At 36.1% G+C, this 24734-nt stretch overlaps 1 protein-coding gene across 1 annotated transcript in view; it reads left to right on the top strand.

Moving 5' to 3' along the window:
* CNTNAP2 (contactin associated protein 2) overlaps positions 1-24734 on the top strand; it is a 1145390-nt gene that overhangs the window by 34400 nt on the left and 1086256 nt on the right. The gene's annotated exons all lie outside the window — the stretch shown is intronic.

Genomic DNA, 24734 nt, shown 5'->3' on the forward strand with positions numbered 1-24734 from the left:
GTGACTTTTATAAATTGAATTGTTTATCTACTAAAGCTGAGAACTGAATAAAAATGTGTAGCACAGGACCTTATCATAGAATCATAGAATCATAGAATATCCTGAGTTGGAAGGGACCCTTAAGGATCATCAAGTCCAACTCTTGACACCGTACAGGTCTACCCAAAAGTTCAGACCATGTGACTAAGTGCATCATTTATTCCTTGGTCAGCTTCATTTATCTGTAAAGCTCTTAGATTTTAATTCAAATTCTTTGAACATGGGTCTCCCTCCCAAAACTCTTCAAGGGTAAGAAGCTTTGTTATTATCTGTCCTTTTCCATGGTCCTTATGATTCTCCACCACTTTGTACCTGCTACTTCTATGTACCTGCTATGGAGTACAACAAAAATATTGAAGCTATTGGCACAAATATTATTGTATTAACATGAAAATTAGCTATCATTTATCCATAAGCTCACTAATGAAAATATTTATTTTTCCCAATTGACTTTTGATGTTGATTTCCATCTATAATTTAAGAGAACAAATTGTTTTAAAAACTATTAACTTTGTGACATAAAAAAAAACAGACTATATTTAGCAAATGCTATAAGGACTTCAAGACTTTTTCCCTTTGTATGTTTGCATTTTTTTCCCTATAATGTAAATGTATTGACAATTCAATTGAATAAGTACTTAAATATAAGTGTGATTTTCTATTTTCAACTTGCTTCATAGAAAGAAATGAAAAATAAGCATTGGGAGGAAATATATTTTTTTTATTCTTATGACTGAAACTCGACATGTACATAATCTAACCGCAAGGTTAAAAAGGTCAGGCTTGTTCTAGGCATTCCTAGGCATCTACTGATATTCTGTCTAATGATCATCATTGTGCGATCACTATTTAATTACTTATTTTCAGGGTTGACCCTTACTTTTCTCTCTTTGAAATTGTTGTATATATTTTTTTTTGGGGGGGGGCTGGTTTTGCTCCCTATTTTTGGGGTGGGAGGGGGGGCTTTGCTTCCCTTTACCTGAGAGCAAAGTCCTGTGGCACCTGAAACTGAGAAGTAATTGTTGATAATATGATAATATGAGTTTCTGATAACATGATAATTCTGATGAGTTTCTGATAATATGGGCTCTAATCCTGGAAGAAAGAATACTCAAAATGTCAAAGGGTACTAAAAGCAGTTTGGGACTTCCTAGTACAAGAACAATATTGACTTACTGGAGCTTACAGTAGTGATCCACCAAGATGTCTGATTGTCTGATGTGTGGATGCACATGATGTAGGAAGAGAGGCTAAGAGAAATGTTCTGGACAGCACTGAGGAGAAAAAGATAGAGATGCTGATACCTCTTCTGTATTCAGCTGAACTGCTGAAAAAAACTCTAAATCTAAATCTACAGAGAAGATGGACCTAGGATCTTCTTAGAGGTGTACAGCAGTAGGAATAGAACCAATAGTCCCAAGCTGCAACAACTGAAATTCTGAATAAATAAATAAATAAATAAAATGATAATAATATAATATAATAATAATAAATAATAATAATAAAGATAATATATATATATATTATATATATATATATATATATATAGGAAAAGAAAAATACTACCAAAAATCAAATCAAATCAAATCATAGTGAGAGTAAAAAAATACTGTAACAAGTTGTGTAAAGAGGTTAAGAAATATCCCTCTCTGAATATAGTCGATATTCAACTGGGCAAGTACCTGAGCAAGACCTTCATCTCCTTACTAGGGTAACCTATATAAACCCCACAAGCCTCCCAGCAAGGATATTGTTGAATTGCACCAGGGCTTTGTGGAATCATAGGATCATTAAGGTTGGAAAAGACATTCAACCTTGTAGATACAAAGAAAGCAGGTGTAGGCAAAGGACACAGTCAGTTAGGACTTAAAGAACATAATGTTTGCAACAAGGTTCACTGGAGACTGGATCTAAGCCATCAGACAGGGAGCTTCTGCATGTATGATATTCAAGTCAAATGGAACCAGGAGAGGTATGTGGCCAAGGTATCTTGAGGTCCCTGAAAGTTTGCAGAGAGGAAACAAAATCTCCTGCTAACAAAACTGAAAACATTAGAGAGATGAAGGGCTTGCCCAAAACTGTCTGTGACAAACACCCAAAAAGCCCTGAAAACTGCTTAGCTTTATTTGGGTAACTAATACACAAGATTGCTCAAATTAGCTTGGATTGTGATGTGTACCACGATAGACCTGTGAAGTAGCAAGTGTGTTGATTTGCACTAAAACTATTCCTTCAAGATGTCTACAACTTTTTTTTTTTTTTTTTGCCATTGTGACAGAAAGGAGGTTTGGAGAGTGTTCCTCATTAATAATATAATTGGGAGTGGGTGAGTGTAAGTGAGGATTAGATTCTCTACTAAAATGAGATAAAGGAACACTAACATTATTTTCTCATGTTGAACTCTTAGATTTTTGTGCCTCTGGAGAATTGTCCTTTTCTACTCAGAATTGGAAAAGACTAACGTGCAGTTCAACAATTCACAATATGGTAAATAAATAAGGTTTCCATGGTGGTTTCTGCAGGATTATGTTCTGAGTTTATGCCAGCGGCTCCAGTCCTGTTGACATATATCTGGTTCTTAAAGACAAAATGGGGACAGATAAAGATATTCAAATCAATGCCCTATTTCTGCATGTTAGGGCTATGAAGGTAGCTTAAGGAAGATTTTATATTTTACCTCAGGTAAATGAAATTGCTACTAAGTTAATTTAGCTCTTTAAAACACTCAGTAGCCAGTAGCTATATGGTTAAGTAGAATAGTTTCAGCCTAATATTTAAGGAATTGTGAATTTATTAAGCAACACTGATGATTCCATTAAAATATATATTTATATATTTTCCATGAAGACAGCAGCTAAATTATTGATGTTTATTATTAAATGTAGCATTTGATTAAAAAGCTTGAAACATTTGTCATTTTATTACTTGGACACTTTTAATATCCTACTAGCAATTACCACTCTCCCCTGAGTGACATTCAAAGAGTGATTAATAAGTGTGATCCACGTCTATGTTGGTATGCTACTCTGTCTTCCATCAGTATTGGCTAAGGCAGTATGTTTTTTTCTAAAAGACATCCAATTGAAGTTAATGTCTTCACTACAATTACAATACCCTGTTCCAATACTACAAAGTAAAAGTGGGAGTTATTGACTTAGAAAATAAAAATATATTTGCAATAAAATTATATAAATAAATAGATTCAATCAGGTAGCACATAAAAATATGTTATGCAACATGTAACACTCAAGTTGAAATAATTCTTAATCTAGGTGTTTTTACCAGAGTTGTCATTAATTGTAAGTGTGTGGATTGAGATCAAAATCTGTCTTAAGTGTCCCTTTATCTCAATGTGTCAAATCAGACTTTCAGGAATATCTGAAATTCTATATTTTTCTCATTTCTTATTTTCTCTTTTCCTGTGCTTTTACAAACTCCTCCACTTTACAGCTATATGAATGAAACAGAAAACAAACAAACAACAACAACAACAACAACAAGACACAGCAACATCCAATTTACTAAAGCCAAGTCTGTAAATATTTGAATCAACACAGACTAAAGCAATGCTCTCTCCATGTTCTCTGTTACTTTGTCTAACAGTGATAATTAATTTAACTGCTCCCTAACTTATTAATTAAGTAATTAAGTTTAATTTATAATGATCAAACCTCAGAAATTCCAATTTCTGGGTTAAAGGCAAGGTGAGATGGTAGACTCACTTCGTAATGAGTGTGGAAGATCTTCTAGTGCATCTTCTTGCATGAAGTCTAAACTAGACTCCTGAGTTTCTTACCGTTCTATACCATCTATAACATTCTTACCAACTATATCAGAAACCTAGAGTAGCTAGGATTCTGATTTAGTCATCTTAGTTAAACATTTAAGTTGATAATATTAATATAAGCTTAGCATTCCTCATCAAGACAGAAGAAAGCAAATTTTTTAATATCCTTTGGATGCCCAAATACTTCTTTTTTGGTTAATTCAAGTTCAGTATTAAAGTTTCATGTGTGTTACATTTGCTTTCTACTAGCTTTATCTTACTATATGTAAGTGCACTGAGAAGTGCTAATTTTTACATCACAGCAGTGATCATACCATATTTCAAAGGAGAAGATAGTAAATAAAATAGAGTTGCTTAAATGTAGATTCACTGCACAAATGGACTGCTTCTTTGCAGAAGGTATAAATAGTTTTTCTTTCTCTGCCACAAATGTATGATGGCTTTTCATGGCTTTGGTAGTATTGTCCAGATTGGAAATCCATGAGAATTTTGACATTCAGAACACAGAAGACTTTAGGTCATCAAAGCTCATGTCCTGTGTTCTTACTCAATTGTTTCATACAATTCCATTTCTGAATGGATAAAGTTGAAAAGGTTAATAACATCTTTTATTTGTGTTTCATTTTATATCAATGAGATTTGGACTTCAGTTAATGCATTAAGTGCTCAGGACATGCAAAGTAGCCCTAGATCTTACAAACTGATATATGACACAAAGGTCACTCAGTAAACAGAATTTAGAAAGATGGAGTCTTGCAAACCAATAACGGAATTTACCTATGTTTCCCTGAAGCTGGTGTTATTATTTTAAATCTAATAGAATTAATTTAAAATAAACCAAATGAGGCTTTTTTTCTTCCACATTGAGGGGCATTCAAACCCCCACTTCCTCTTCCCTACCATCTTCTTTGTTCTTAATTGAATATCTGCATTGTCCATTCTCTTGGCTGAATTGGGGCCCTGTGTAGAACAAAGTGAATGATTTGGTGATAATAAGCCAGCATGAATCTGATCATGTGCAAAAGTGCTGAAATAATCCTGTACGACACAGCTCCTGAGTTTCAATCCTGCTTCTAAAACTGATAGTACATTTGAAAAACTGATAGTACATTGAAGTGATCACACTTCAATGTGAAATACAGAAAGTTTTTTTTTGTTTTTATTTGCTTGTTTTTAGTAACTTGTCTACTTGTAATTTTTTTTCATTTTGCTCATAGAAAAGATACTTAAGACCTTTTCTATATCTAATTCCAAATGCCCTGAAACTCTAATCATAGAGCAACTATATCAAGACATTTTATTAAGCATTTTTTATACATTTGAGGATGTGGGCTTCTTAACTGCACTAAGAAAATACAAATATATATGCTACAAATTTTACTTCAGCACAGACCACCTTAATGAGTATTACAATAATATTATCTTCCTGATTAAAATGATACACTACAATCTCATAAGTACTGTACTTCTACAAACCTGTGAATTATTAATAAGATGATAATCACAGTAATGAAACTGCCTTATTAGATCTTGATGGATCTTGTTAACATGCTGGTTAGCTGTCTATTGATTTGGAGGTGGAAAGTGTTTTTTTTTTTTTTTTTGTATTCAGAAGGATATTTTTCTTTAAAAGTGTTATTTTGACTATTTACAGTGTTTTGTTTTGTTTTGTTTTGTTTTTTAACCTTCTTTTCAAGTTAAATATTATGATTGCCCAAAGTCCTGCTTGTCAGTTTAGTATATTTTTTTATGAGACATGAGAGAGTGATAGCATAAAATTAATCAGTTATTCCAAAATGAGCACTCTTGAAATTTAACTGTAAATTAGTAACAAAATATATTAATCACTAATATAACTACCTGAGGCAATTCTCACTTAAAACAGCAACAACAACGAAATATAAAAAACACAACTGAAACTGCAAATTTTCATTGTCCTTGCTATTTCTTCAAGTATGTTACTATCCTGAGATGTCAGAGAATTAGAGGGAAATAAATACATCCCTGCAGCTCAGAAATAACAAATAGCGTAACAAGTGAGTCAGTTCAGTGTGATAAACTCCAAATCCAACATCCAGCTCTCTCTGATCTTAGTGAAAGAAATACAATTACAATTACAATACATTAGCTTTTTTTTTATTATTATTTCTTAATAAGGTTATTAATTTGTTTGTGTTTTGCATCTTAAATACCGAGTTTGCTCCAGAAGCTTAACATATGCAGAACAGCAATCTGTACCCTTAGTGTTTGCAGTCCAATTTGCAAACATTGGAGATCTATGCTGTTTGGATTTCAGCTTCTAACACATATCTAAATTTTGTGGAACGTATCTTAAGAAACTGAACTTCAAGAAATACATTATAAAACTTAGAAAAACAGATAAGAAACTTTCACCAGTTTGAGCTTTCCATATGTTGTGATATATTTTTATTATTATTATTTCATTATTTTTACAGTTTAATCCCAAGCCTCTTAGAATCATAGAATATCCCGAGTTGGAAGGGACCCATAAGGATCATCAAGTCCATCTCCTGGCACTGCACAGGTCTACCTAAAAGTTTAGACCATGTGACAAAGTGCACAGTCCAATTGCTTCTTAAATTCAGACAGGCTCAGTGCAGTGACTACTTCACTGGGGAGCCTGTTCCAGTGTGCAACCACCCTCTCGGTGAAGAACCTCTTCCTGATGTCAAGCCTAAACTTCCCCTGCCTCAGCTTAACACTGTTCCCATGGGTCCTATCACTGGTGATTACGGAGAATAGGTCAGTGCCTGCCTCTCCACTCCCCCTTGCGAGGAAGTTGTAGACTGCAATGAGGTCTCCCCTCAGCCTCCTCTTCTACAGGCTGAACAGGCCCAGTGACCTCAGCTGCTCCACATATGTCTTCCCCTCTAGGCCATTCACCATCTTTGTCACCCTCCTCTGGACACTCTCCAACACTTTAATGTCCTTTTTGTACTGTGGTGCCCAGAACTGCACACAGTACTTGAGGTGAGGCTACACCAGCACAGAGCAGAGCGGGACAATTGTGTCCCTTGACCGACTAGCAATGCCGTGCTTGATGCATCCCAGGATATGGTTGGCCCTCCTGGCTGCCAGGCACACTGCTGGCTCATATTCGACTTGCTGTCAACCCCCATATCCCTCTCTGCGGGGCTGCTCTCCAGCTTCTCATCGCCCAGTCTGTACATATAGCCAGGGTTACCCTGTCCCAGGTACAGGACCCAGTACTTGCTTTTGTTAAACTTCATGTGGTTGGTGATCGCCCAGCTCTTCAATCTATCCAGATCTCTCTGCAATGCCTTTCCACCCTCATCAGAGTCCACAACTCCTCCAAGTTTGGTGTTGTTGGCAAATTTGCTCAAAATACCTTCTAGTCCTATATCCAAATCATTTGTAAAGACATTGAAGAGGACTGGCCCTAAAATGGAGCCTTGAGGGACCCCACTAATGACCATCCGCCAGCCAGATGTGGCCCCATTTACCACAACCCTTTGAGCCCTTCCCATCAGCTAATTGCTCACCCATCGTATGATGTTTTTGTTAAGTTGTATGCTGGACATTTCGTCCAGTAGGATCCTATGGGAAACCATGTCAAAAGCCTTGCTGAAGTCCAAAGAGATCACATCAGCTGGTTTCCCTTGGTCGACTAGATGGGTAATCTTATCATAAAAGGAAATCAAATTTGTTAGGCAGGACCTACCCCTCATGAACTGATGTTGGCTGAGACCAATGACTGCATTGTCCCCCAGTTGCACTTCAGTAACTTCAAGGACCATCTTAATTTTACCAGGCACTGAGGTGAGACTGACAGGCCTGTAATTGCTAGGGTCTTCTTTCTTACACTTCTTGAAAATTGGCACAACATTTGCCAGCTTCCAGTCTACTGGGACCTCTCCAGATTCCCAAGAGTGTTGAAAAATAATTGAGAGAGCTCCCGCGATGACGTCAGCCAGCTCTTTAATCACCCTGGGATGAATCCCATCTGGACCCATCGACTTGTATGGATCCAGGTGGAGCAGCAAATCCCGCACACATTCAGGGTCGGCTGGGAGTTTGTCATTCCCACCTTCCTGGTCCTCCAGTTCAGGGCACCCTGGGTCCCGAAGCCCATCATCAGCATTGAAGACAGAGGTGAAGGAAGCATTAAACATCTCTGCTTTGCCTATGTCATTGTCTGTGAGGAGACCTTCCCCATCAAGTAGCAGACCTATGTCTTTTTGGTTCTCCTTTTTCTGCTCACATACCTAAAAAAAACTTTTTTATTGTCTCCCACAGACATGGCCAGCTTCAACTCTAGTTGAGCTTTGGCCACACGAATTTTCTCCCTACAAACATGAACAGCATCCCTGTATTTCTTCCTCATCTCCTGACCCTCCTTCCACCAGCTGTACACTTTCTTTTTTTCACCTAAGCTCCAGTAGAAGATCCCTGGCCAGCCAGGCCAGCCTTCTGCCCCTCTCGCCTGACTTCCGATAGTTTGGAATTGCCTGATCTTGTGCTTTTAGGAGGCAGTGCTTAAAGATTGAACAGCACTGATGGATGCCAATGCTTTCAAAAGCAGTTTCCCAGGGGACCTTGCTGACTAGTTCTCTGAGCAGCCTGAAGTCTGCTTTCCCCATATCCAGGGCTGAAGCTTTGGTGGCAGTTTTCCTTCTGTCACCATAAACTCTAAATTCAACCACTTCATGGTCACTATGATCGAGACAGCTGCCAATTGCAACATATTCCACAAGACCCTCTCTGTTCTCCAGCAACAGATCTAGGAGGGCACCTTTCCTACTTGGCTCCCTTAGCACCTGCACCAAGAAGTTATCATCTAGGTGCTTTACGAACCTCCTGGACTTGTTGGTGTTAGCCATGTGGTGATCCCAGTTGACATCTGGCAAGTTGAAATCCCCCATTAGGACAAGGGGAGTTGATCTCCAGGCATCTCTTAGATCTGCAAAGAGTAATTCACTGGTGTTGCCAGGTGGTCTGTAATAGACTCCCACAACAACATTTGTTCATCCCTTATTCCTTACCCAGAGGCTTTCAACTTTGCCATCTCCAACTTGAAGTTCCACACAGTCCAGCCCATGCATCATATACATTGCCACCCCACCACCTCGCCTACCCTGGCTGTCTGTCCTGAAGAGTGTGTAACCATCTAGTGCAACACACCAGCCACAGGACTCATCCCACCAGGTTTCACTTATGCTGATGATGTTGTAGCTGTGGGACTGGGCCAAGACTTCTAGCTCATCCATTTTATTCCTCATACTGCGTGCGTTTTTGTAGAAGCACTTCAAATGCGTCTCCCTACGTGCAGCACCTTGTGGAGTTGACTGAAGGACCTTACTAGCACACAGTCCCTCTGATTCTAGCACATCATCCCCTAGCTCATCACCAGCGTGCATGGTTTTCTCCCCTTCCCCCTTCAACTCTAGTTTAAAGCTCTATCTATTAGCCCTGCCAACTCCTGAGCAAAAATCCTTACCCCTCTCTGAGAGAGGCGCATCCCATCTGGTGCCAGCAGGCCCAGTGTCGCGTAGACTTTCCCGTGATCAAAAAACCCAAAGTTCTGCCAGTTGCACCAGTCCCAAAGCTATGTGTTAATTAGATGAGTCCACTTGTCAGCATTGATCCCCCCTATTGGAAGGACAGAAGCAAACACAACCTGTGCCCCTGATCCTTTAAATACTTGCCCCGAAGCCCTAAGGACCCTTTTGATCGCTCTCAGACTTCTTGTTGCTACCTCGTCATTACCAGTTTGAAAGACCAGTAGCGGGTAGTAGTCAGTGGGCTGTACCAGGTGCTTGACTTTCTTAGCAAAGTCTCTCACCCGAGCCCCCGGGAGGCAACAGACTTCCCTGTGGGTTGGGTCCGGTTGGCATACTGGGCCCTCTGTCCCTTTCAAAAGGGAGTCCCCCATGACAATAACATTTCTTTCTTTTTTGACAGAAGATGTAGCAATGCGGGGGGTAGGTTGCCTTTCCTTAGGCACCGTCTCCAACTGGGATGGGCTTTCGTCTACTTCATCGTTCTGACTGTCATGTTCTAGACCCTCATACCTGTTATATAAGGGTAGATGGAAAGGTGAGGTGGTCAGGGACAGGGCTTGCCTACCATCCCCAACAGGAACCTACCTCCATTTCCCCCCTTGGCCTAGGTCTCCTCCTTCTGCCTGGTGGGATGAGGGAACTTTTGTCTTCTGTGTAGCAGGAGACACTTGTGCTGTGGCAGGCTTATGAGTCTGTCTCAGAGACGGCAGAGTACACCTCCACCAGTCAATTTCCCTCTCTGACTCCCTAATGCTCCTGAACCTGCTCATCTCCTCCCGAAGCTCTGCAACCTGGCTGAGCAGCTCTTTAACCTGGGCACACCTCTCACGGGCATACCCACCACTGCTGCTGTCAGATACCGACAGAAGACTCAGACACACCCTGCATCCCAAGACCAGGGCGGTGTGTGTTTCCCGGAACCCTCCATCCAAGTAGTCACATTGGTGACTGTGGCTGGAGAGGCCACAAGAGATGCGGAGGCCATGTTTTTCTGCCTGGTTGATAACATGGCCAGGTTCCTCGCAAGCAGGTTACAAGCACTGATGGGAAAGACTGCAGCAAAAGAGCGGCTAGGGGCCCTCCCTGCTCGCCCTGCCTGCACGAACTGCCTTGCCACGCCCTGTTTCCCTGTCCTGTTCTCTGCATTTCTGGTCACTCTTGCTCCCTAGGGGCTGCCGGGGAGGGGGCACTGCTGGCTCCGCCTACGCCTTATCAGCCTCCCTCACGAAGGCTGCCGGGAGCCCTGCCCACCTTGATCCCCTGCTCTGTCTGCCCCAGAGCTATCGACTAAGTATTACTCTTAGAACAGTAATAATCAGAACGAATCTGAGTGCTGAGAAACCAGTACTATTCTTAGTGTTAAAAATGTTAGTAGGTTTTGCTGCTGGCATTTGTTGTTGGAACACAGTGACTTATATCCATTGGTGTATAAACTGAGATGCACATTTAGTTGCCCAACTACACTAATCAGCAGGACACGGTCTTATCTTGAAGCAGAAAGACCAGGACATCATGGTAGACCGAAATACTTTGTGACTTTGAAACCCTACTGAAAAGGAGTGTTCTGGTCTTAGAGATGGTACCTGAAATTCATGTTTCATAGAAATATTGGGGGAAAAAAATCTAAATAGTAACAAAAATAAGCAGTATTATTTTACTGGTGGAAAAAAATTTCTGACCTTTTTCTATGTAAAGATTAACTAGCATAATGTTTCCTTTTTTCTTCTTTCTTTTCTTCTTCTTCTTTTTTTTTTTTTTTTTTTTAACTACTAGCATGAATTACTTGACTAAATATCTGATCACATGTCAAAATAGCATTTAAAATTAAGGAGCTAAAGAGTGGAATAATAGTTTACAAGGTTTCTTCTTCTTCCTTCACTCTCCTTCCCTACATTATGGAAGTATTAGTATTCGTAAATCTTCCCAGTAACAAACATATCTTAAGTCTCATTTTAACTACTGAATGAAATATCGGTGATTATATACAGAGTACAGAGTGATTAGATACAGAGTACAGAGACTATATAACTGAAAAAAAAAAAAAAGTCATGTGGCTGAAGTTGAGAAAAGAATTTATGCTATTTCTTTCATTAGATATTTGATGATGAAAACATGACTCTTCTCTTCACCAAGTTAGGATTTTCTGATGGAAATTTTTTTTCAATTTTAATCACTTTTTTTACTAGGCAGCTTTGGATAATCCTCTCACCTGGTCAGTAACTTGCTGTGTGTTGATTAATTCTATCAGAAAGGTCTGTTTTTCCTTCACCAAATAGTTCACAGAGATCTTTATGAAATGTCTTTGAAGATGTTGCCTTAGGAGAAAAATGTGAAATCAATTGCAGTCTAGGAGCTAATGAATTACACTAGTCTGATTAATGTCAGACTAATTCAAGACCTGCAACTAGCTAGCCAAAATAATTTTTACTTCTTCAGGTACAAATTATGTTTTTGAAAACCACGGAGTTTGTAATAATATCAAATGCCAATGTCCTACCTGTAGAAGATGGGTCTTTAAGAAAAGTATGAAATAGGCAATAAAATAAATATGATACAGACCTACAGTTATTGCAATGAAATTTTATTTTTTTTTATAGAGTTAATCTTTTCATATGTACTTTTATACATACAATATTTATTTTTATATAGAAACTTCCCTTAAGAAAATCATTTAGGAATTTGATTCAGTGCATAGTAGGAGGTCAGCCTTTTCTAGGTCTTTATGATTCACAGAGCTCGTTCCTCCACAACACTGACAGGACAAGTCTGCTGGAACTTATTGCTAAGAACTGTCTGGGTTGCAATTGTTGCTGAATCAGTTCCTGAAGAGTCACCACCTGGAGCAAAAATGTTTCGCCTAAAGCTTAACAGTCTCCAAAATTTAGGTGAAACCTAAAGTTAGTCAAGTTAAATTGGCTATTCAGTAAAATGTCAGCAAAACTTAATGTAAGACACACATATTTTTTTATGCACCGCTTCCCACAACTAAGGCTCAGGTTAGGAGGTTTTTCTAAAAACTATTAAGTGATTATGTATTTATTTTTCCTCTTGTTTTATTGAAAAAAATAAAACAATACTGTTGGTACCAATAGTCTGCCTTTTCCCCTTGAAAATCCCACAAGGGAATTATATTTGTCAAAGAACTGAGACTCTGGGCCATCATTATTAGCGATTCTTTATTATACTCCTGAAAATAAGTTAATGTGAAGGCATGAAGGAAATGTTAGATTGCACATTTGTGGCTAATTCATACTAGGGGAAGCACTATGTTTTTTCATTACAAACTAACCAGATAGGCATAATTAACATTTCAGGATTAACGTGTCATGTTGCAGTTGGTCATACCTGAGAAATTGTATCCTGAGAAAAGCTTTTATATCTTTACATGTCTTTCTTCCAAGGGTCTTTAGTGGTGCAATCTAAAAGAGCTGCCTGCAATGCAAATTTCAGAACATCATAGGGACATCTGAACTAGCTATAACTTAGATAGTAAGGAAGCTAGTTCTCAAAATACAAGAATTAAGTACGCAATTTATTTACCTTTTTTACCTTCACCCTCTTCATCCCAGAAAACAGGGTGAAGAATTAGTCTGTTAATTTGGGGACCCAGCCTAAGATATCTTAAAAGAGACTGACATAAATAAACCATTGCCTTTGACAGCTAGGTTACTGTTAGGATACTTCAAGTTGGGTTTCAAAAATCAACAGCCACTCTAGAAAATGTTGGCCCCAGTCTCTACCAAAGTTATCCTTCATTCACTCTCCTCCTTTTTTATAAATAAATAAGTATATATATTTATATATATACCCTCTCCTTTGTTATAAAGCTGGGATAGATTTGAGGGAACAATTTCTAGGTCAGCATAATTTGTCCTTTCTTGGCCATATGATTATATGTTTTGTGTAGGAAATTTTTGATAACTTTGACTTGAGCTTTATGATCAAAATTTTGTGGTTTCAGAGAAACATCTTTATGTCAGTGAGATGAAAAAGTATTAACAATTTTATATCATTGAAATCTACATTAAAAGAGAAGCAAGAATGATTTACTTCCTTTTCTTTGAAAATGGGGGTGTAAAGGCTCTGAAAACTAGCAGTGAATGCTGAATAGTTGATGAGATTAATTATTAACTCAATAACAATTTAATATTAGTTCAGTTATGAAAAGTAGGAGTCAATTTCTGCTACATATTTTTTCATATAATTCTTCACTTATCTACATTTATGTTTTGATAGTTTTAGATTCAGATGCATTCCATACTAGACTATATATAAATATGATTTACAAAAAGTGACATTCTAGAGTTTCATTGGATGCATTTCAGTCTACATAACTACACAATAAAAAAAAAAAGACAACAAAAATAAAGTCTACAATTTGGATTCCCATGACTAAAAATTGATTAAATGAAATCAGAAAGAGACATTCTTATTCTGTAATTGGTATGTTCATAACTTGCCCTTGCCAACAGTTATTGTCAAGTGGTAGTTTGATAATATCATGCAGTATAGAGAAGTCTTTGGGACAGAAATGTAAAGTGAGATTTATTTCCACTTTACGTGAAGTAGTGTTCAAGATTATTTGAGATATTTTCATAGTTAGGAATATAGCTTGGGATCATCTTATACACCCATGTCTTATCTGCTTCCTTTACTGCATCCAAGTGTGGGCCATCTAGAACACACTCCTGTGTAAGAGACAGGGAAAAAATACTAAATATAGTTGTGCTCATATTATCAGGTAAAATGAATCAATTAATGTTACTCCAGGAAAGAGATGTGTTTTCTTTTTGCTATTAGCTCTATAGTTCCATAATGGCCTCTGCTATTGAATTCAGATAAAGTTAAAGGGATAACAAGGATCTTTATATAATTTTGGCATGGTTACTTTTACTAAAAGACAAATAAAGGATGCATTTTAATTTGGTAAATTAATATGGGATACAGTGCTTCTGGCCTAGGTATTGGCCTAAATCAACATTACATTTGAAACCTTCCTGACTTTTGCAGGTATTTGGAACTATCAGCAAGACCCTAATTCTTGGCTCTGCTCTGCATTGCATAAAATGATCTTGATAGAAAAGATCGTCAAAATACACGGGAACAACTTAAGATGCTGAGTGATACCCAGTGAAACTGCCAAAAATAAAATAAAATAAAATAAAATAAAATAAAATAAAATAAAATAAAATAAAATAAAATAAAATAAAATAAAATAAAATAAAATAAAATAATAAATAATAAATAATAAATAATAAATAAAAGTGTCTACTGTCATGTTAGCTGCATGTAGACATACAGGAGTTCCTAAGAGGAACTCTGTTAAGTCTCATATCCTATCTACCAGTTCAAGGTGGATGCTTCTGAACAACAGCATAACATAACTATGGCTAGATGAATAGTACTCTACATTTCTTGTATTTCAAGGTCAGTGCCAGTTTTTCTCCAAATTTTCATGGAAAACAAAGCAAGCAAACAAAACCAAACCAACCAAACAGAAAACCTCCTATGGTCCAGTTTCTTCACAATGCTTCACAATGCTTAAAGACATGATCAGTCTTAAATTATTGTTCAAGATTGTTTCTATTTAATTAAGGTAGAGTGTTTGTTTATATCAACTGAACTCAAGGGCATATAAGTGCCTATTGAAAAACAAATATGTGCTCAGCTGCATTGTGGCTCAAGGAAACTGCAGTTACTTAGACTGAGGAAGAAATAAAAGACAATTTTTAGCTAAATTGGCAGATACAAAAAAAGAACTGCAGTCCAAGCATGCTTAAAAAGTGAGGTATTTGAGCCTAGCAGTCAGAAAACAGGATATAAAAAGATCTCACAAGAAAACTGTGAAATCTTTTTATATCCTGTTTTCTGATTGTTAAAGTCTGATAAAGTCTGTTAATGAATAAGTGGTGCTAATGGTTAATTTTATAGAAAAAGGAGAAATGGAACAACAAAAAAAAATGATAATGGACAATGAAGCAGTATTATATCTAGAGAGAATATTTTAGACCTAGTAGAGGATTTGACAAAAACAGACAAATGGAACAAAGCACACAAAAGGAAGATTTCAGTCCTTGCTTTTACTTGTTTCAGCTCTTGGGACATACAGGGTTAAGGAAGGTATGACAAACATGCAATGACATGTAATGGTCGTGTAAAGACATTCAGTTTTCACCAGAAATTATACTTTGTAAGAATGTTTTACAAAGGTGTGAACTAAAACAACAGAGGATATGACTATGATTCAGGTTCCACTTGGGTTCGGATATTGTTCTGACATTGGGGTGGTGCTGGGGTGTGTGGAGGGGTGGGGGGTGTTGGGGGTCAGATAAATTGTGAAGAATACTGTTTCTGTAGTTATTATTTGAATAGTTAAAATGTGCTGTAATACTTCTTTAAAATTGCCCCAAATGCTTATCTGTTCCTGCATGGTTATGAAGTGAAATTCTGATATTAGCTGATGCAAGGAAGTCTCTGACTCATGGAAACTTTTACTTAATGCCTTATACATATTGCCTTATGTAGGGCCTTTTATGGAGAGAAGGAATTCATCTATATGGATGGCTGAATCTGAGACAAAAGAGTTAAATATGCATTTAATTAACTTAATTTTTACTCAACTTTTAAGCTGAAATTGTATCCCACTACCACCAACACAACTTAAAGAACATGTAGAATCTGCAGTCACAGACACAAACATCATAAACTAACCACAAAAGATGAGTCTTCGTGCCATGGATAGGTTATGAAACACTCTGCACACGGTCAAAAGCAGGGGATTGAAAGAGCAAGAGATCTTCTTTTTCACAAAACCTTTCAAGGGTAATGTATAAAATAAATCCAAAGAATTTTTTCATCCTTTAAGTGCTCCTGGCTTGCACTTTTTGATCCACCTCAGGTGGGTAGCAGAGTAACTTTTTAAGCTGGAGGGGTGAAGTGAGGTCCAGCACGGAAAGGATTGATTGCAATAGCTTCTTGCAAGAACAGAAAAATCTTTTTGAGATAGAATAATAATAATAGCAGGAACAGTTGGGAGGAAGAAAATGGTAATTACAGTGGAAAGTGGGGGTACTTGGGAAATATTTCTAGGCACTGTATGAGGTCTGTTGTGACTTTCATGGAAAGCAAACATAACTTAGTTCTGCCAGACAGAAAAAAATATAAATAAATAAATAAAGATAAAAAATATCTGCTCTTCACTAAATAATCTCCAGCCTAAAAGATCTGAGTCATGCAGCAATGATTTCCATCAGGATGTATTAGAAATCAAATATTATGTTCTCTGAACTATCAGTATGAAGAAATGGTTTCATAATTTTTGAGGGCAAACCAAAGAAATTTGGAAAAATGTGAGATTCTTAGGCACGAGTAACCAATAATTTAGTGGTTACAATACTCACCTGGGATACTAAAACTTTCTTGTGCCTGTACTTGAAACGGACTTAAAAACTGGATCTCTTTTAAGGCAGACATTTTCACCACACACCTAGAGTCTCTCTGTAGGGCCACTAAAGTCTGTATAATGAATTAGAACTTCACAAAACCAGAATGTGAGCTAAAACATCTGACTCCATAATGAAGTGAGCAGTAATTACTGATCTACTGGAGATTCTTCAACACTTCTATAAATCTGAGTTGAACTCCTAGCAAACACCTTTAATAAAAATTCCTTCCTGATCTTGAGATATCTCCTGACCTTGAGACATCCTCCTTACAAAGATTTCTTAGAAGCAGTGTGTTCCTCATCCATATATCCTAATAAAAACTTCCTGTATAGTTTTTACTTCAATGAATCAGCATTTTCTACTGAAATACCTGTTTAGGGAAGAGGGAATATGACTTTTTCTCTAAGCTGCCCTTAAACACAGTTCTTCCTTTCATGGGCAGGCTGCCTTAGATCATGTGAAAGGCTGTGAGAGATCACAGACAGCATCATCTTTCATTTTGTCATGGGGACATGAATGACATTGAGGCTTGAGAACTTAAGGCCAGATAGATTCTGAAATTCTTGTGTGTAATATAATACATCACAACTTTGTCTAATCTTTCAGCCAGGGAAACCAGGGCAAACTGTTCTGCATGGCTTCTACCTGATTCCTACTACACTACCGGTGGAAAAAGAACAGTAACTCCAAAATTAGAGAAGTAGTAGACTTGAACATCTTGTGCTGTATTTAAAACAGACTGTAAAGACTGTATTTCTATGGAAAAACAATGGCTTTGAGGCCTTTACAATGTAAACAACTATTAAGGAATCTAGGTCATTTCTAGAAATACTACAAAATTCTCCCAACTTTTCTTTGAAGGGGGAAAGAGGTTTTTGCTTGTTTGTTTGTTTGTTTGTTTTTAAATCTTTTAGCCCTCTGAATCCAGGGAAAATATTTTTTTATTTTTTAATAAAAAATATTATTTTTAAATTATGGTGTGATGTTTAGTAACATATTCTAATGTTTCCTGAGACTGTCAAGGACACAAAAATATTCTTAACAAAACCAACTTTCTAGGATAAAATAAGAACAGAACAACAAGTCAGTAAGAGAAAAATGTTATTGTTCTTGTGATTTGTGATTATGAGATTAGAATATCTGGACTGTACAATTTAAAAAAAACAAACAAACAAAAAAAAAAAAACAAACGGGGGGGGAGAGAGAAAGGAGGATGAAATATTCAGAAACAGAAGAAAAATGGAAAAGTCTGCAACAGTTTTTAACTGCTAAGCAAATTGGTTACATTCCTAACTGTTATGCCTAGTAAATTAATTGAACTCTAATAACTTACTAAATATATTCGGTTGCTTCATCTCTCTGGTCTCTGGAAGCAATGTGAGGCCTAATATGGTCTAAAATACTGAAGAAAAAGCATTTTCTGAATATTGTAAGAAACACTTCTCTACTGATAGCTACTCATAGACTGCTTTTATTTGTTTTTGTTTTAATAATTACCTAATATTTGAAATTGGATAATTTAAGTCATATCTTTCTATTCTCTTTTTTATTGTTTTATTTATTTCTCAGCATCTCAGATTTGTTTCCTATGCTGAGATTTATAAATCTGATTTGAAAATTCCCTTTCCGCGAATAATCTTAATGCTCACTTGAAGTTTATTGTTTCAGAAAAAATAGTTGTCTAAAATTTATGAGTTGTTTGTCACCCTAGCTCATCATGATAGTCAATCAAGTATATTGCTTCAGTGAGGCAATGTGGATGCTTCGTGTTATATACACTTCAAATGTTTACTGATTGGATTCTAAGTTGAGGCATATTTTTATTAGTGTTATCATCACCATTATTGTGTATTTGATAAAAGTGCAACTGTGGCATGTATTCAATAACCATAGCCCCCTTGTTTCCTATTATGTTAAAATTAAGAAAAATGTCCCTACTGTGCTAGCATGCCTTCATTTTGTTTTACCTGTGAATTGCTTTTCTCATAGCAAAGTTCAAGTTCGACTCTAAACTTCAGAGCAGTAACAAAATTAGCAATAAGAAATGTTGAAACCTCAAAAGAGGGATTAAAATAATAATAATGATAATTGTTCTGGGGCTAGCAATTTTATATTGATAACAGTAGTACAACACTTCCCTCAGATACCGTGTAGCCAAAAATTTCATGCTGCTGAATATAACTTCCTCACCCCAGGAGAATCACACTTACAGGATGTAATATTTGCCTTGTTTTGCTCTGTGTCTGCTTTTCACGTTGGCTTTTCCAATGCAATGTGTTTATGTGACTCTTCTTTGGAGACAGACAGACCTGCCTGAAAAAGATGTAAAGAAGAGCAGAGCTCATCTATAGCCCATGCTGCTCCACCCTGTACTCACTCACACAGTAAACTTTTAAAGAATGTACTTTAAGAAAGAGGTTGTTGCAGAAACTATCATGTAAGGGGCCTGATTTATACAAGCTACAAAGCACATCAATGGCAAAGATGAGAAAGAAGTCACACTGATTCCTATCTATATCAGTGTCTGTCTCCTATATATGCTACTTTACAGCAAGCTTTTCTGAGATAGCAATAACAGATGCTAGGGCACATTTCAAAGCGAAAAATGACTTTTCATATAGGGAAGTAAAAGCATTGTATTTGAATGCTGAAGTTCCTCCCGAAAATGCTCACTAGCAGTGACTAAAAGAGCAGAATGCTCAAATATAGACCTGATAGATGAATAGATTTTTACTGTTTGAAAATACAGAAACTTCAGTTCATTTAGAAATAGCATTCAGTTTCAGTATTCCTATTTACTAAACATTTATACTATGATAGGATACCTTATGAAAGCAGGAGATTTTTTCAGATGTTTTATTGCTAATTGTTACTTTAAGGTAATTCATGTAGTTATTACATTTAAGTTATTCTTTAGTTGTGTTCCGTGAGGTAAAACGTCAAAGAACTCTGTAATCTTTAAACTTGAGATAGTGTATTAAAAAAAGGTTCAACAAATGCTAATTAACAATAATCTAGCCCTATATAATACAGCCTGATTACATTTACATATAGAAGAAAATATAATGCAAATGGCATCATCAGTTACTTCTATTGATGTGGTACTGAATACAGCCTGTAGAAAATACTATTTTCTCTCTAAAAACAGCAACTTTATAACACAGTAGCTCCTTGCAAGCAGACTATTTGCCCTTCAGTGAATATTTCAATATTTGCCTGATTACATTGACCTTGGAGACCCTCAAGGTGACTAGGCTTTTAGAGTGAATGGAGAGAAAGAGTGAGCTTTTGAGATTTTTTTTTTTTATTTTTCTAAAATACTTGAACAATGTTTAGGTTTTAATTTTTTATTTATTTCTTTATTTTATACATACAAGCTTCCGTGTCACCATCTGACAGAAATTATATCTATGCTGTATATTATTTTCAGTGTAGTTTCTCACAGCTAATTTTTTTGTTTCTTCTGTTTTTGTTTTTTTTTTTTGTTTTGTTTTGTTTTGTTTTGTTTTTTCATTCTGCATTTATTCTACAGCAGCTTTCCTATTTGTTTCATGATAAGCACTGCAGGTCCTTTTCAGTTGTCTGACGGTCCAGAGACATATATAAGGATATCAGTATCTAGCAAATGTATTCAATATCACAGTGACACTGAGGGTCTCATTCAAAACCTGCTGAACTTGATAAAGGTCTCCCCCCTAAGCTCAGTAGGCTCCAAAAGGGGTTATATGTATATGCTTTCCACACAGACTCAGAAATAACCATAAACTCCATAATTATTTTCCCAGGTTTAAAGCAGATTAAAGAGACTGTTGCATATGTTATCTCCTGCTGTTGATTTTGGTTGCCTCAATCTCCATGCATTTCCTGCATGGGTCATTAGGTGCCATAATATTGGGCTGTCCATGCTCAGGAAATGCATTTTCAGGCAAGTGTTGAAATCCAGAACTGTGGAGACAGATTCCTTAAAGTATGCCTTGTCATAAACTTTTTTCTTCTTTCCTTTTTTTTTTTTTTAATTATTTTTTTTATTTGTATTTTTCCTGTGAGATCTTTTTTATTACTGTTATGATCTACTGTACATGGCTTCACAGATTTCTTTGCAGACCTCACAATCTATTACTTTAAACTATGTGTATCTCAAGATGTCTGCCTCAGCAGTAAAGAAAGACGCTGGCACTTTGGGTAGATGTTTTAAACGCTATAAATGCTTTAAATGGTGTAATTGTCTTAACAACAAAGTTAAGAAAACTTTTTTTTTAACCTTTTATTTTCATCAACTGATTGAATAGAAAGGTCACTTTTGGTACCAGAAGTTTTAGTGCCTTTCAATTATATATGTGTCTCTTTCCCAAACCAGTCTCACAGTCATTTCAAGTTAAGAAGTTTTTCTCTATATATATATCTTAAGCTTCCTCAGCATTTGATTCATTGTACCACCCATTACCTTGATTTGTTTTAACTTAACATATAAGTCTCTTGTGTATAAATTGTCATCTAAATATCTGGCATGAGATATGCTCATGTTGAAAAAGCTGAAAGAGAACCATGTGGTAGTTCAGACAAGAATGATAATTCCAGCAAAATCAAGCAAAATTCCTTGAGGGATACATTATTTTTTGTAGTTGTTGTTTGTTTGTTTGTTTTTAAGATTTTATGAGCTCTGCCTGGCTGGGTCACCCAGCCCCATTTCTCTGTTCTTTTGTTAATTGGAACTATAGGTTACAGCAGTAGTTCATACGGATATTTTTTCTCTGTTGTTGAAAGCTTCTGTCAAGAGAGCCAAGAATAAATATTTTTCAGGAATTTTCTTAGTCTTGCAGAATTCGCTAGAAGCTGAATTAGGATCTTCTGCTCTCATCTCTCTTCTGCATTTTGAAAGAAACAGACCACATCCTAGATTTGTACATGGGCATAGTTATAGCAAATGCAAATAGCTGTTGCTGTTGTTTTGTTTTGTTTTTAACATAAAACATACATTTCCATTAGATAAAAAGAACTTTCATGATTACTTAAAATTATTGTAAAAGCTGTAGGGTGAGAATCAAAGAAAAGATTATTTTTAAGTGATATTAAATTGGGTAGTATGCATATTCATTATAAGCTAATCATATTTGTCACTAGTGTAGATACTGAACAGTATTTACATTTATAGTGTAAACTAAGCAATCTACTATTTTTATGAACATATTTTTATGAACATATTTTAGCAAGATGTCAACAACAAATTTCACTGAAAAATGTTCTAAAAACTAAAAAAGTAAAATAAAATCATTTTCTTCTGTTAGTAGGCCAGATTTCTTATAAACAAAGCAAAGTACTGTTTTTAAGCTTAAATAGTTATAGCTCTTGTGAAATATATTTTTTACAAGATTTATATTTAGCATATATATTTATATTTATATGTGAGGTACTACCTGTGAACAAAAGAACAAAAATACCTGAAAACCACCCAATAATCATATAACAAACACACTAACACATTTACATTTTACCCATAGTTTTCAGAATGTAGAGGAAGCTGAGCCAGACAAAGATTCTTACAATCAGATTCTCAGTATATATAGCTGGCTGTAAATTAACATTTTATCTAATCTGCACCAAATTTACATATTTCTACCAGAAGGGGGTGCTTTGAGCAAACTGGTGCTCAGAATCTTGAGAAGAAAACACTGAAGCCTTTTATCACACCGTGGCACTTGATTTTCCATGTGCACTCTAAAAGTATTTTATATATGTATATACATATCAGTCTGTTTTCAGATATCAAAGTCTCCTTACTTTTTAAAAGCATATAAAAAGCATTAAATAAAACAATTGAATTTGCTTTGGAACTAAGTCTTCAAAAAGAACATGTTAGATGAATGTAGTATCATGGAAAGATTTACTTACTTAAGTTGTTATTCATTAGACCAGTAGCTGAGATTTTTTTTGTTTGTTTGTTTTTTGGTTATCTGTTGTTGTTGTTGTTAAGCAGCTGTAGTTTGTAGGGGGTTAATTTGATGTGGAACACAATGTCATTCCTTGTTTGCCATTTTTAGTACAGTAATCAGAGTACTTGTTGAACTGAGGGGTGGTGCTGGGAGAAGAAATAGTGCCTCAAATATAACCAATAAATAAATAAATAAATCAGTTTAGCACAAGTAACCTCTAAACTAAAAAAGAAAAAAAAAAAGTTTGTGTAAGTGATGAATATTAAGCTGTAAACCGTTAAGCATAGACAAAGACTAGCTTCTGAGTTTTTACTTATTAGAAACATACAGTCATAGATGATGAAGTATACAAAAAATATCAGTCAGTCATTCTGTCAGAATCACAGGATATTTTGAATATTGCCCATGAAAGTAAAATCTGGCAAGATATATTATGGGTTTTATTTAAATGCAATTGAGTTGTACTTTATAATATATTCTACTATAAATATGCATTTTATTTTATTAGTAAAATATAATCGCTCTTCCAAGGTACTTTTAAATCAGTTCTGTTAAGAGTAGGACTTAAAATATGTTTTAGTGTAGCTAAAGCTTATTTGAAAAATGAAAGTAAGTTATGTTTATTTTCACGACATAATTACTGTTCACGTGAAGCTAATGGTAGGTTTTCAACAAATAAGATCGATATCTCCATAAAGTTATATAGCTGCAAAACGGATAATTAACAGCATAGATAAGTTCTTTCTTATCACGCATATATTAAGGTAAAAATAAATTTCACAGTCAATCTGTAGTAGATTTTTTTTTCCTTGTAGAAATGTAAATTGGAATTGCTAGTAATTTTCAAACAGTAGTAGAGCTAAACACTGTGTGTCTCTTCAGAAACCTACGTGGGGAGGGAAAAAGGTCAGACAGGTTGTTAACTATGTTACTTGCTTTTAATGTAAGTGGGACAGGTGAATTCTTAAAGTTCTGGATGGAGAGGAAAGTTGCTCTTATTGGTGTTAGTGAGAGTGGGAAGGGAAGTAGAAGTGCTGAGCTGAGCTGAGCTGAGCGGGGACCCACAAGGGAGGAGTGCAGGGTTTGGCTTAGAGCAAGAGGGACCCTAGAGTGAGAAGCCAAGGCCAAGTGGAAAGGGTAAGTGAGACCAGGGGGAGTTGAGTGAGAGGGCAGTGAATTAGAGTAGGTGAGGTGAGATGTAAATTCCTGTTTGCATAAGGAATAGGTACTCAGATCTCAAGAGATGGGAGAAACTTTATAAGACTGTGCAAAGATATTGCAGTTCATGATGGAAAAACAACTAAAATCAAGCATGAAAGTACTGGTATATCTGCGGGGAAGCAGTTGCTTATAATTTTTTGTTTTAATTTTGGTGTTTCATGTAGTTACTTTAAGTGAGTACCTAGAGCATGGAATAACCTGGATTTATTTAAATTAAAAACATGGTATTTCTGACTTTAAAAGCTTCTCAGTTTGCTTTGGTACACTTACTATAGGAAAAAGCTCTAGCAAGGCCATCTTAAGGTTTTTTCTGAGTAGGAATTCTACTGTGTACATTGTATCATGAAGTAGTAATTTGAAAATTATCAGATAATTACAGTACTGTCAGCAGTAGGTCAAAAAAAAAATAATATCTTGCTTCCTCTGAATACCTGAAATGCTACCTCTGGCTATAACATTCCTCAATACCCACAAAGAAAAAAAGAATGGTGACTTTAGAAGATCAGAATATTCTTAATCTCCTAGTTGCAGAGAACGATGCATTGAGTGTGGAAGTAAGGATGGGCTCACTTAGCAATCATTTTGGTTATATCATTCATTCTTAAACTGCAGCTTTTTGTCTTTATTGTCATATATATTGTCAAGCAGGTAAAATAGATTTCTTTTCAGACTGTACAAAATAAAAGCAAAAGGAATACATGACCTCCTTCTACTGCTGTGAAAATGCCTTGGAGCAAGTAAAGGTTTGATTGTATATGGATAACTAGGG

The sequence above is a fragment of the Anas platyrhynchos genome, chromosome 2 (genome assembly GCF_047663525.1).
Source record: "Anas platyrhynchos isolate ZD024472 breed Pekin duck chromosome 2, IASCAAS_PekinDuck_T2T, whole genome shotgun sequence".
Taxonomy (NCBI): domain Eukaryota; kingdom Metazoa; phylum Chordata; class Aves; order Anseriformes; family Anatidae; genus Anas; species Anas platyrhynchos.